Source organism: Prosopis cineraria, unplaced genomic scaffold (assembly GCF_029017545.1).
Source record: "Prosopis cineraria cultivar Desert tree isolate PC_DT_omini unplaced genomic scaffold, ASM2901754v1 PC7, whole genome shotgun sequence".
NCBI lineage: Eukaryota > Viridiplantae > Streptophyta > Magnoliopsida > Fabales > Fabaceae > Prosopis > Prosopis cineraria.
Window position 1 is genome coordinate 23,103,328 of NW_026555338.1, and position 13,461 is coordinate 23,116,788.

Sequence of the window (13,461 nt, forward strand, 5' to 3'; positions counted from 1 at the left end):
TTAATGCTTAAGCAATGGAAGTTATGGACGAGAAGACAAAAGGGGGATTGGTGTTTATAGGAGACTTGAAAATGAGGATGATTGATAAATTCATACTCCCTCTAGTCCTATTTATAGAGTAAAGAATAGAATTTTTTTTATTTTTTTATAAGTCACGTCATTAAATTTTCATTACAAATTTTCTCTTTTATCCTCTATTAAATGTTAGAGAGAGAAAATATGTTATTAAAATATGTATATTTAATAGGGACAAAGTTGAGAACTTATTAAATTTTAAGATGGAGTTAATAATTTTTAATGTTTTTCTTAATAATGGTGAAACATGTTGAAAGTGACTTATAAATAAGATCGGAGAAATAGTTGGGATATATATATATATATAGAGAGAGAGAGAGAGAGATAGATGAGTGAATGTTGAGTAAATTATTGATAACTTGTCTAATGGTTTAAAGACTCTCATGGCAATTTTATTTAAGTTTTTTTCATTAAAAAATCATTTATTTTTTTAAAAAAATTACTTTTAGGAGATTTTATTGTGCCCTGTTTAAAGGGAAAATTATTGCTAAGGACCTAGAGAAAATAATATTTACTAGGAAGGATCTTAAAAATAGTAATTATTGAGAAGGATCAAATGCCAAAGTATAAATTTGAAAATACAAAATTGTCCTTAATCAAATCTCCTATATTTTTCTAATCATATCTCAAATTGGATTTGACAATTACGTTACCGGCAATGTAAATTAACAAATAATCCTTTGTTTAAACTCTTAACTATAATCAAAAGATGAAAAAAAATTTGATTATTTTGAGAAGTTACTTTAAGTAATTTCTGAAGATAATTAGACACACACATATATGAGAGAGAATTTTTATCAAAATATGAAGATGCACAAATATATTATAAAATTCAAATCTTAAGTGAATCAAAAATTATTTCTCTTGCATAAAGATCCATAAAAATATCATAAAACTTTAAAATTATTAAATAATAAAATATTTTTTTAAAATCTCCAAAACATTTACAACATTTAAAAATCCCTTATTATTGAACAAACGTATTTGACGGTATATTCTAACTTGTGAAGTGGTGCAAAGACTCAACTTTAGTCACATGTTCATGTTAGCTATATGAGAAGAGTCCTTCAACGCTAACTTGTGGAATGGTTCTGAAGAAGGAAAACCGAAGAACATGCAAGAGGAAGTCCTATTGATGTTAACAACACTTGGCAATATATTTTGTTAATTTCCAAATTGATGAATTTCCCAGAAAAATATTTCATATATATAATGATGGAACCAAGATCAGTGCTACCTTGTGATCGTGATTTATGTTGGACGGAATATGATATGTATTTGATATATAATAATTTTTAATTCTATACAATTTATGTACTTTTGCGCTTATTTATTAATTTTTTTGGCCCTAAAACGTATATATGTATATTTGTAATAATTTTTTTTATAATATCATAATTATATTTTTATAATATAAAAAAGAAAAAGAAAAATGAGGTACCATTGGTATTGTAGATCAACATTACCAAATGGTACCCAAATTACAAAAGCTAAAGCTAAAGATGTAAACCAAGTGGATGCAGTGCGGAAATTAACAGTCCGAGTCGTATCATTCTAGAGTTTGATTCTATCCTAAAAAAATTTAAAAAAAAAAAGAAGAAGATAAAGATGTACGATCAAGCCAAGTTATTTATAGATGTTAAACACGCTTTTGCCAGGTTCAAGTAATAGTGTTTGTAATGATTGAATTTTACTTGATCTTTGATATGTTTTATTGGATGTTTCTTATAGAATATCCATTGTTTTGGAATATTCAAAAGTTACCAAAGCCTTTCATCACCTATATATATAGGTCTTTCTTATTGAAGATAATTTTATTTAAAATATTTTTAGATATTAAATGTAAGTACTTTTTCTAATGAAGATTTAAACTTTAATTTCTTACTGTAAAGTATTATAAAACAGAAACAATCAGCATATAATAAAATCAAAAAGTCAATGTCAAATTGGGATCCGTTTATCTAATCATTGAAAACTCTCTTATAAGAAATGGGCATAATCCATCATTTGTCATTTTCAACCGCATTGAAAACCTATCTTTCCAAGCTTCAATTTTAGCTATCTTCCCATATATACTTACAAAAATGGATGACTGAAGAACGCACAAGAGGAAGTCCTATTGATGTTAACACTTGACAATATATTTTATTAATTTTACATTCTTTTAATTTCTCAATTATTTTGTCTTAGATTTATATATGTGTGTGTGTGTGTGTGTCAGTTGTTACGTTAAGTGAGACTGTTATTCCTCACCATAAATTTATATGGCATGTGATATATTGTATATGTTATATTGGTGGGATAGTTATTTCTCACATGATGAATAATGAAGAGATATACATTTACTATATTGTGGGAAGGACAGTTATGCCCCACTAGTAAATAATGAAGATATATATATATATATATATATTATTGTAAGTGGGGCATTTATTCCCTACTAGGATTAATAATGAGTGATGATTGAAAGATTGTTTGCAATTGAGTGTTTAATGACATAATTGTTTGAGATGAATTTATGATCAAAAGTAGTGACTGATATGCACGCGCGCGCGAATCTAAGATAAAATACTTGAGAGATTAAAAGAATGTAAAATTAATTAAAAGAAAAATATAAGAATATTTGAAATAAAAATGTTTTCCTCCTTTAGAAAATAAACCAATTTAAATTTTGAAAAAACCAAAATCAAAACCAAAATCAATTATAAACATATAAGGAAAAGAGGAGAAAATATAATAATATTTTAGAAGTAGTGTTGCTAACGTTAACAATCATAATCATCATTTATATCACATAATCATCATATCAGTCTCATATTTCAAGAACAAATCATATCTAATAAATTACCAAAATAAAAACTAGACCAAAATAACAATTAAAACTAAATTTTGACTCAATCACTCTTACGATCTAAGGATCACAATGAAGAGAAGAAACAAGTTTTGAATTTGCTTCCCAAACAAATAGACAAGAACACAATCAAAATTTGATGAGATTGGAAAAGATAAATGCATGTGAAAACAAAAATTGTCACCTTGCTATTTATCCACTCACTGGTTGGGATCAATAATAGAAATCCCTTCTTACCCTTTCTATGACTTTGCACTAGTGAAGAAGTCTCATTAGCATCACCCAATAAAAGAGTGAAGCTTGCCAAGAAATAAAACCCTTCTCAATCACCAATGTCCTCAATTAGTTGGTGCTATTGTCCCTCAAAAGATACTTCGATTTCTTTTTTCCAGATAGTGGAACTCGTGCAAGGCTAAAAGGAGGATGAACCTTATTAAATATATTATCGTTAACATTACTTGTTGCAGCTCAATGAATGTTTGATTCGCAGGACGCAGCATTGTTGCATAAAACGATTAAATAGGAATTATTGTGGCTTCAATGAGTGTGGCGGCAGTGGTTTGGAAGAACGAGTAGATGAACTATAAAGAAATCTAGGGCTTTGTATGGTTAGATCTAATAAATCTAAATAATAATATATATTTATTAATATATCTTCTATATATGTATATAAAATTTAAAATACATTATTTTAAGGGTTTGTTGGAGTACTAGAAAATCCTACTATTATATATGGGATGACTATCATAAATATTTCACATGTATAACTTTAAAAATCTTAATTTTAAATAATAACCTATTAATTTATTTAGTTTAACTTAATTTATTTTTGTTCTCTCTATTAGGGTTACCACATAAAATAAAACTGAAAATATCCGCAAACACTTTAAGATCATATATTTCTTTCTCTCTTTAGTCTTTTAAGATAATGGAATTTCATGATTAAAGAAGTCTAATAAATATTGAACTTCCATGATCATACTTTATCATTATACTCTAGCTTTTCTCTTCCTAGTATTTCAATAATTGAAACATATATGCTTGAGGATGAAGCATACACAGCCGGTATTCAAGTGATTATATCCGAAGCAGTAAGCACCTATATTTTCATTACAAATATTTACATACAAAATTATCATCATAACACAAGAATTATATCTGCATGCTAAGTTCTGAGTTCTTCGCAAAAGATTCAGCAGCCATATCATCTGAACGCATTTCCTGCTGCTTAAGGCTCCGAGCAAACTTTGTGACTGAAGGAAAATGCTCTGGCGAAAATAAACAAGCTCCCATTCTCTGATACACGAACAGGTCCAGCACATTATTGTCTCCTGCTACAATATTCTTCTTAATCTGTTCAAATCCGCCAAAAGCACAAGAATCTGAATGGTTTTCTCCTGAAACCTCAACTCCATTATTCCTACAAGCAGCCATTATCTGTGGAAGTACCAACTCAGGACTTGACAGAATTTCTCGCGGCTGAACTGCATTTGTGAGGTCCATTCCAGGTAATATCATTTCACATGAACTTTTTGCAAAAACCTTTGCAACTTCATAACCGTCTCTTTTAACAGTGTTATACTTATAAAATCCAGCAGTCAGTTCAGAAGGATGCGATTGCATTCTGTACATATAGAGACATATATAGACACTTTAGTGTCACTGAAAGGTGATCTCCATGAGTTAAAGGCTGATTAGTATACCATGTGAGGAAGAAATGCCCAAATGGAGACCACCAAGACCCCATAGAGGATTTCCAGATGCTTCAGCATGTTGCTTGAGAATGCTAAGCATGTTTTTATCATAACACTGGAATTCTCCAGCCCTATAAGCTCCACTGCTGGTGGGTAGCTGGTGGTGAGATAGATATTGCAGCTCACAATCTGGCCTCAATCCCATTGAAATTCCCTGCAGTTTGGCATGAAAACTTTGTGAGTTACATAAATTCGTGGGAATTATAGCTAACTATTGTGGTTTGTAGTATACTAACTAGTCCTCTGATTATTGGCAAGGTGAAAAATAAGAAGCAGCTCTGATATGGTAAAATGATAAATAGTTTCTGTTGGAATATTTATTTATAAATTTATATTAATTAATAAGTTCAAACAGATTGATCTTTATAATCTTGTGTGGACTGTGATAGGTGGACCACACAAGTAAGTCCAATGGGCAGATGCTCAACCTACAACCTTGTAACTATCAGTTATATTTCCTATCTCTTAACTGACTGAATCAGAGATAATAAAATATAATTTATTTATTTATTATAGTGGTTACTAATCTGGTCCATATAAGCCAATCAGTCAATAACCACAAATACATAATAGTTTTCATTTGCTCCATTATCTCTAAAATTTTTGCAAACTACGGGATGCGGTGAGTTATACATCTGTCCATACTCGAGGTAATCAAAGTATCTTAAAAGATTATGGATTCTTCAAATACGCACACATTACTTTACTCAACTTTATTAGTTACATGAATTGAGATATACAAATAACATGTGATATCAGTGCTTGGCAACAAATGTTAATTCATATATCTCAATTCATTATCTTATGCATATGTTGATGAATTAATAGAAATTCATTTCAAAGCATGTTGAGATTTTATTAGTGTTTTTATATGTCTATAATGTATCCTTGTTATTTGGAAATGAACATGAGATTTAAATATGCTCATGAATCTAAGTCCATTACTAAGCTTGTCTCTCTTTCCCTTTTTTTGGTTTGGCTTCCTCTATCTCTATTTTTGCCGTTGGTGCATTGTCGAAAACTGGTGTCATCGAGTTGCCAAAAGTCTTTCCTGAGATTCTGATTCACGGCATCTCTCACTCAGTTGCACAACATCTTGTTTCCTATTTCTTGTTGCTGTTTCGCAATTCAATTGCCAGAGAAGAAGAAGAAGAAAAAATTATGCTATTTCTTGTCAAAAATGCTTCCTCCAGCTGCTGCAAACATGTCGTTGAACGAAGGTCAGACATTCCTCCAAGTCATCGGCATCCTCTCCCTTGACTCTGGTTCACATCATCGGCGTTGTCTCCCCTGACACTGTCTCCTAAGCTTGTGACGATTAGAACCGACATCTTCCTGTACTGCTGCGAAAATGGAGAAGTGTCCCAAGCTTAACTCGGGCGTCTTGTTTGCCGGTGAAGCCTTTCACTACTAGAAAACACGAGATTTGTGACTCACATTTTGCAACAGATTGAATCTTGTCGCAAAGGTGCCCCAAATCTGTCCCAAAATGTGTCCCAAATATTTGCGACAGAATTTGGAACAGAATTGTAGTCGACCCAACCACTAATACCCAATTTCTGCTCCTCCCCCCCCCCCCAAAAAATTTCCCTCCCATTCGAAAATCACCATGCTTGTCAGGAGCAGAGCAGCTGGAGTCGCACACCGTGAGGGCTGAAGCTACACACTTGCGTTGGTCTTTCCCTTGATGTTCATGATATTTAACTTGATTTTAGTTTAATGGTGACTTTTTTAATTTGTTGAAGTCCAGATTCATAATTTTTTTTTTTTACTTAATCCTCATTATTTGGATTTTAGTGAGATCTTGTGGGTCATGTGGGGCTACTGTAAAATAATTTGTCTCTATCATATGATAGTTCCAATTTCTTGTGGGTCATGTGGGGTTGAAATCTTGACCCAAAAAAATGTGACGCTGAAAGAATTTTATTATTATGCTTTTTTATTTTAATTTTGATGCTTCTTATGATACTTGTTATATGTATTTTAGTGTGTGTTGTGCGCTATTTGGGGTTGCTGTGTGAAAGAATTTGTGGGTCACGATTTATACTATGACAATACCGATTTCCTGTGGGTCATAAGGGGCTATTGTAAAAGAATCTTAGTATGCTCTTTTTATTTTAATTTTGATGCTTCTTAAGATACTTATTATATATATATATATATATATATATTATAGTGTGCTTTGTGGGTCACGTGGGACAACTACCAAGGAAGTTATCTTTCATTATTTAATCTCATTAAATATGAATTAGTGGACTGTTTGCAAGCATCAACAAAGGGATGTAATTTGTTTGCTCAATAAGAAAATGCATGATGATGTCCACACGGAGGGTAGCTAATAATTCCACAAAATTCCTGTATACTCTTGTCCATAGAGTTTCAAATTCAATAAACCCATATAAAAAAATAAGTTGTTTTGAATTGTAAATCTTCATGGGGACCCTACCTTCATTGTCTACACTCACGTCCCTTGATTGTTTGTATTGGGCTTGGTCCAAAATAAATAAAAAGACTTGTTGCGACGCTTGCAAATTGTGGGATTATTTTGTTGGTGATCTCACCTTTTTGCCCATTGTATTTAATTAGGTATTGATGAGACTTTTTTAATTGTCAGCTCCTCTAAAAATCGTAAAAAAAAAAAGGCACTATAAGAAAGAACCACACATGACAAGGAGTTTTTTGATATACTTCAAAGGTTTATACGATTACTCATTTGGCAATGTGAAATTATGATATTACATGCAAACCTTCAATATATTTATATTTGTAACCTTGAATTCCAAAAATTTACCCACATATGCTTGAATATAATTATATATAAATATAAAAAAGAGGTCACTAGCCACTGTTGAGAAGAGGAAGAGGAAGCATGCAAGAATATTCAAATTGGAATATTAATTTGTGAAAGAAGTATAAGTCTTCCATGTTCTTTGTTTTGATATTTCATTGGGATTGTGCTGATGGTTGGATACCTGACTAATTGTAGTATAACTCTTCCATGTAATGAAATAATGCCAATGAATTTGTGCTGACTGGTAGAGGCTTGACGTGTTATAGTGTGGATCTTATAGTCACTATAATTGTTCTCTTTTGTTCCTAATACAATTGTGAGCTCACCCTTGCTTCTAATAAGTTGTATTTGCTTTATACGTGAATCTATTGCCTTTTTTTGAGGTAAAGGAATACTTGTGACTTTAATTAGATATCACTGTTATTTAGTTATGGAATTGAGTTTACTTGCATGCCGGTGTTTATTCATGTTCTTAATTAATCTCTAGATTTAAAAATTTGTTTATATCTTCTATAGGAATAGGAATACTACATGAAATTAAAGAGATCAAGTAGATCCTCTACTCAAGGAGAGTGCACAAATACAGATCCTATTCTTGTAGAAGATGAAGAAGACTATGCTGATAATATAGAAGTGTAGATAAAGGCTATTGCTGGTGTTAGTAGAAAGGATCGCATCTTTGGCATTGGATCTGAGGCTCCTCCATTTCATGCCTCTTGTTTTGCAAAGACATCCTTGCCCTCTCATCATTCTAGACTCCATCTAGAATTTGAGATTAAGTTACAAAAGCATGTGGATACTTTAATAGATATGAATCAAAAACTTGTATCTATCATAAATGAGCAACAAAAAGAACTAAATTATTGCCAAAAAAAAAATATTAGCATCTTGCTCAAACGATGCTACCTGTAGAAGGTGAAGATGAAGGATAAGGTCAAGGTCAAGATGAAGGTCAAGGTGAAGGTGAAGATAATGAAGTTCAATGATTATCTTTAGTGATTAGAATGTTAGTTTACTATTTTAAATACTTTTGAGTAATTGTAATGTGGTTTAACATACACTTTTTTAAGTATTTAATGACACTTGATAATGTTATGATATATTTTATCATGTTTCTGTAATTTTTGTTAGTGAAATATTGTAATTATAGGTTATTTTAAGAAAAATAACAATTAAAATTGGACAAATAATTTGATATTCTATTTTGTAAATTTTTGGGACAGATTTGTGATGGATACAATTCTTCACAAACATTTAGGATGGATTTGTGATGGCTTTGGGAAATTTGGATCGTATTTGTGACAAGCATTCCATCACAAAATATTGGGACGGATTTGGCACTCTAATTGCGTCGCAAATTTTGTGACACATTTGTGGTGATATCTTCTGTCGCAATATTGGGATGACATTTGCGTCTCAAAATTGCGTCGCAAATTTTGTGACGGAACTTGATGTTCCGTCCCAAATTATTTGAGACAAGCAAATTAGTGGTGTAATGGGTTCTGTCACAAAGTGCATCACAAATGATTGCTGGGACAAATATTCTGTCGCAAATCTAGGACATATTCCATCACAAAATGCTTATTTTCTTGTAGTGTTTCCTTTGTTCAAGTTCACAGCGTCGCCATAGGTCGTGCGCTATTGCTCACCTAGTCCTCGACAGTGTCCTTCAGTTTTGGGGCTCACAGCAGCTAGAAAAAGGAAGAACGAACTAGGTCAGAAAGCAAATTCTAGGGATCTGGTTTCATGGGTTTGGGATTAAATTTTTGAATGGGCCTAAATCTTAAAAAAAAAAAAAAGGGAAAGAGGATGGGCTAGCTGTGAAACGCATCATTTCACTTAAACAACATTGGACCCTCATCTCGGGCCAATAATACTTAAAAAACAAAAAAAGAAATTCTACAAATTATGTTTTGGCCTCAGTTTAAAATTACCTCCTTGGCCCATAATTTGTAGAATTTATACCGTGACCCAATAAAATTTTAGAAATTACTGTTTAATCCCTGAACTTTTAAAATCGCATTTTGCAACCAAGTCTCTTCTAGAATTACCTTTTAACCCCTAGATACTTTTTAAAATTTCATGTAAGTCCTAAATTTGTTCTCTAATTGCTAAAAGACCTAAGGGCTTTTGATATTATTTTGTTTTGTCCTAAACTCATAAAATTTATGATTTTGTAAATTATTAGTATTGCTTAAAATCTTATAGCATTGATAATGGATATACCCCATAAGTGTGACATTATTAATATCATTTTGATGGTTGGTTTTTGAGGATAGGCAAATAGCACTCTTTTAATGTGTTAGATATTTGTTGTACCTATAAGTATAAAAATGTTTAATGAATTATTTTGTATGGACTTTTGTATGAGCTAAATTTTTATGGTATTTGAGCCTTCTTAGTGCATGATTATAGTTTCATAATTGACAATCGCTTATTAAAGAATTATGTTTCATAATTATGTTGTGCATGCATAATTAATATTTTTCATTTTCTATTTTGCAATTTTAATTTTTGTTTTTACGCAACTATCCTTTATGAAGGCTCTCAACGAGATTAATTATGATGATTGAAAAAAGTCATTGAATATGTATATTACCATTTTTAAGAAAGAAAGATTTGGCTTTGAGAAAACCCAAGCCTGTGGATTTCTCTTTTGAATCCAATAAGGCCTTCCATAAAAAATGGAGCGAGTCCCATTGGATTTGTTTAGCAATCATCAAGTACATAATTAAAAAGAAAATTAGGAACAACATTTCTAAAAAGGATATTGCAGTGAAATAGTTGAAAGCTGTTAGAAACAAATACAAGCAACTTGATAAGATTCAAAAGAACTACTATTTGACATTACTTGACAATACTCGATATGACGGAGTATCTAGTGTCAAGGAACATATTCTGAAACTTGTTCATTACTACAAGAAGCTTAAATCATATAGGATTGACTTGGGTGAAAGTACTTTAGTTTATTGTGTTCTTTAATTATTACCACCGAAATACGTATTCTTAAGGACTTCATACAATTCGTAAGAAGCTTAATGGTCTGTTGACCAAATGATATCAATAGTCACTCAAGAAGATAAAGCAATAAAAAAGAATCTCTCTCACTTAGTAAATTATGTTTCTCATGGCTCTAGTAGTAAATCTTGAAAAAGTGTAAAGTAAACACTTACAGTAGTTTTATCTATGAAAGCTAAGTATATTGCTGTTTTGAGACTACACATTAACCTATATGGTTGAGAAAGTTGATATTTGACATGCATCTAGTTGAGTCTATATCACGTCCTCTAACCATTTATTGTGATAATAAATCTACAGTATACTATGCTAATAACCATAAAAATTCTAGTCATACAAAGCATTTTGATATCAAACTTATGTTTGTGAAAGAGAAAATTGCTGAGTCTCAAACCCGTGTGATACACATTTCTGATATGCTGATGCTTGCAAATCTATCGACCAAGGACTTACCTATAGAAGTTTTTCAAAATCATGTAACTTTTATGGGTATTGTGAATTTTTTTGATGCCTTAGTTTAATGGGAGTCTGTGAATCTTTGTATTACAATTTCTCATTAGGCTTTGTTTTCTTCTGTGAGTTATATTTAGTTCAGTTAGATATGTTTATATCATTTGTATCCCTATAGGATTCAATGATTTTGTTGTGGCACGCTGTGCATGTCACTTATTTCCTCATAGAAATTAGTGATTTATGTTGTTATTTTACTAAACTGTGTGTGGAATAAAATTTCATATTTTATTCATATTATAAGAGATTATACCACTTGTTTTTCCATAAGATCCAATGATTTTGTGAAGTTTTATTTTTTGAATTTTGTTTGTGGCTTGTTTATATAACTTGCTTAAATAATGCAATCTAAGTGAGAGATTGTTGGAATACTCATTTATGAATTTATATTAATTAATAAGTCCAAACAAATAGTTCTTTATAATCTTGTGTGAACTATAATAGGTGGACCACATGAGTAAGCCCAATGGGCAGAGGCCCAACCTACAACCCTGCAACCATCAGTTATTTCATATCTTTTAACTAATTGAATCAGAGATAATAAAATATGATTAATTTATTTATTTATTATAGCGATTACTGATCTAGTCCATATAAACCAATCAGTCGATAACCACAAACACACAATAGTTTTCATTTGCTCCATTATCTATGAACTCTCTGCAAACTACAGGATTTTGTAGGTTGTGCATCTGTCTATATTCGAGGTAATCGAGATATCTTAAGCAATTATAAATTCTTCAAGTACCCACACATTACTTTATTCAGTCTTATTTATTACATGAATTGAGATATAAAGATAACAGTTTCACCACTGAAAACATGTTTCACATATATCTTGAATAATTTCTTGGTCTTTTAAAGCTGGTTCCGAAGATAAACTGAAGTTTGATAAGATATCTAAACAAAACTATAAATGACATTTAATAAGTAAATTAATTTATACTATCCCCTAAACCAATGCCTTAGATCTATTATGCACAGGAGAAGTATCATTAGTGGATTATCAGATATAAACAAATTCAAATTCCAATTTGCAAGTACCAAACTTCAACTAAAGACGTTATGGGGGGGAAAATGTTGCAGATCCAACGGTCAAAGCTGGCGGGAGATGTAATACAATCGGAAGCTCCATCATTGACACGTCATCCTCTTGCAATTTTCACTACTCCATTCACTTCATCTCCTTCCTCATTGTTGCTAAGGAGAATCTGATTTCTTGTTGATTAACATCAGATTTTTTTTTTTTAAGATTTCTTTTACGAGGAATTTGGATTGGAAATGTTAGCATCTTTCTCAACATACATTCTAAATTAATAATGTCTTCTAAAAAAGAATAATATTATCACATGATATATATATATATATATATATATTTTACATAAGAAGGGGTAGTCTAGCTACCTGAGAAATACATCACATCATATAAATTTTATTCAACATTTTTAGTATTTTTAAATTATTTCATTTAGCCGATTATAAATCATTTATCCAATTTAACTTTTTATCATATTTTTATTAAGGATCGACATTCTTGAGTGGGCATATGGATTAAAAAAAAATAAGATAACAAATGTTAAAACTTTTGACAGTAAAATATATTAAACATGATAAAAAAATAGTTTTTTTATTAATAAAGACTAGGCACATAACAATTAACAATCGTGGCTCAAATTTTTTTTTAATAAAAAACAAAAGCCCAACTTTTCTTTCTCCAATCACAAAAGAAAAAAAAGATTAGGTGTTAAATATGTATAACACATTGTGTGTATTAAGGAAAGATGAAATATCTTCATTGCTAAATTCATGAGAATTGTACATTATTTGGAATTGGTCTGTGCCTGATGTGGCTGGTCCTCTCTTGCTATGAACAAATCCTTGTCTAAGAATAAGAATAAAGGACTGAGGTTTCAAAAATTGTGCATCATGGTTGGACTATATATATTTGGTTGAGGATATATAAAAGCAAAAAGCATTGGAAATGTGCATATCTAATTTTTCGATTCTTAGCAGAATTGATTCACTTCCTACCTAATTTTCAAATCGTCAGTACTGAATCTTCTAAAATGTTGGCAAGTTTGGGAAGCCCTCCTTTGGATCACCAACTTCGGTCAGCATCATGGATGCGTGCCATTGGTTTTACAAAAATTCCTCTTAATCTAATAGCAATGCATGACTCGAAGGCCAAAATCTTTCTTAGGCCTTTCTTTATTTTGGCGTTTTTATTTCTAATAATTTTTTTCAGACTGAAACATCATTCCTATCCTTTTAGAGATAGGGCTCTTTTTCTTTTTTTTTTTTTTTTTTACCTTTTATTTTGTGAACATTTCTGTTTTTAATTACTTTTATACAAAAAAAAAAAGATGAAATATCTTGCTGCTTCAACAATACTAAATCACATATAATGACAAATTTTTTAATTGCCAGATCATTTGAAATATATATATTAGGCACATGCCTTT

General features: G+C 30.9%; 1 pseudogene; it reads right to left on the bottom strand.

The window, feature by feature from the left end:
• Positions 1–4,078: 4,078 nt before the first annotated feature.
• The window catches only part of LOC129316592 (inactive beta-amylase 9-like), a 39,469-nt pseudogene continuing 30,086 nt past the window's right edge, over positions 4,079–13,461 (bottom strand).